This window comes from Colobus angolensis, unplaced genomic scaffold, assembly GCF_000951035.1.
Source record: "Colobus angolensis palliatus isolate OR3802 unplaced genomic scaffold, Cang.pa_1.0 Scaffold1, whole genome shotgun sequence".
NCBI classification, from domain to species: Eukaryota; Metazoa; Chordata; class Mammalia; order Primates; family Cercopithecidae; genus Colobus; species Colobus angolensis.
In genome coordinates this window covers 14,218,278-14,220,052 of record NW_012110918.1, presented here as the reverse complement: position 1 = coordinate 14,220,052, position 1,775 = coordinate 14,218,278, and the positions used below count along the sequence as shown (strand labels likewise).

General features: G+C 44.2%; 1 protein-coding gene across 2 annotated transcripts in view; it reads right to left on the bottom strand.

The window, feature by feature from the left end:
• Positions 1-1,775, bottom strand: part of TNRC6C (trinucleotide repeat containing 6C) — a 110,865-nt gene that overhangs the window by 25,069 nt on the left and 84,021 nt on the right. The window lies entirely within an intron of this gene.

Genomic DNA, 1,775 nt, shown 5'->3' with positions numbered 1-1,775 from the left:
ACCACCACCACCACCACCACCACCACCACCACCACCACCACCACCTATTCTATAATGATGGAGACTGAAGTCCAGCACAGCTCAGACAATGTGGCAAAGCACTGGGAGTAACTGTCCCAAATCATTCAAGAATAATGTGTGTTAAACAACGTGGTTATCTCCATAACATCACGGGAATGAAAGCTAAGAGAGAACCTGAAATGCATTTTTGCCACACGAACTTGTCATCTACAAAGTTGGTTAAAGTTATGATGATATTCTTCTGTACACTGACATAGCAGCTTTGGTCACTTGACTGTTTTGAAATGTTGGTTGAGTATCATAATTTTTTCTTACAACATGAATTTTAGGGACATTTTGGCAAAAGGACACTAAAGTAGAATCCAAATAAAGGTGGAGATTGTACTATTAGAAATGCCTCATTAATCTGTAATCATGGAGGAATAAAATACTTGGGTAAATCCTTATAGGCCCTAAAACTTAACCTTATGGAAGCACTGAAACTTTATTTTTCCATTTTTTCTGGAAAAATATTTAAGAACAGAATACATTGTTTTAAAATTAGAACACACTATTGTAATTCAACATTTTCTTGACGTCTTTCACACCATGGGGTCAATAAAAACTTACTGTATAACTAAAAGATTCTAGCACATCAGTAAGAAAATCAGCTCTGTGCCAGAATACAATGCCTGTGTCATCAAGCGGCAGAAAGCAATCTTCCTCTATAGTAACAGTTCTAAACCTGCATGCTTTTTCTATGAGTGCCTGTTTTCAGAGTTGTCTCCTTTCCTTTGGAGGTCAGTGGTCTCCAGCTGGCAGGACTGAAAGCAACAGGACTGCACATGTGCACTGCCTCCCCACAGCGATGCCTCCCTTCTGATAGATGAAAAAACAGTCTCTGGCCGGGCGCAGTGGCTCACACCTGTAATCCCAGCACTTTGTGAGGCTGAGGCGGGAGGATGACCTGCGGTTAGGAGTTCGAGACCAGCCTGACCAACATGGTGAAACCCCGTCTCTACTAAAAATACAAATGTTAGCCAGGTGTGGTGGCGGGCGCCTGTAATCCAAGCTACTTGGGAGGCTGAGACAGAAGAATTGCTTGAACCCACAAGGTGGAGGCTGCAGTGAGCCATGATCGTACCACTGCACTCCAGCCTGGGCGACAGAGCAAGACTAGCAAGACTCCGTCTCAAAAAAAAAAAAAAAAAGGAAAAAACAGTTTCTGAGGGCCAAGCCTTGGTCCTGACTTCATGTCTAGAGCTCTGTGCTCTCCCTTAAAGCGAGGACACATGGCATGTATCTCTGGGACACATCCTTCCCTCCTTCCTTCTGTCCTCCCCCGCTGCTTACAGAAAAGCCAGACCTCAAACTTGTTGGACATACGTCTAAAAAACAGCAAAGGGGAAGGACTGAGGGCTCAAGTACTCTCTTATTTGCAAAGATCTTATGTCAATGGTTTTGTCTTTTGGAGTCCCATTCTTTTTTTTTTTTTTTTCTCCTTCATGATTCCTGGTCATTTTTTTTTTGAGATGGAGTCTTGCTCTGTCACCCTGGAGTGCAGTGGTGCGAGGCTCACAGCAACTTCCGCCTTTCAGGTTTAAGCGATTCTCCTGCCTCAGCCTCCCAAGTAGCTGGGACTACAGATGTGCACCACCATGCCTGGTTAATTTTTGCATTTTTAGTAGAGATAGGGTTTCACCATGTTGGCCAGGCTAATCTCAAACTCCTGACCTCAGGTGATCCACCCGCCTGGGCCTCCCAAAATGCTCGGA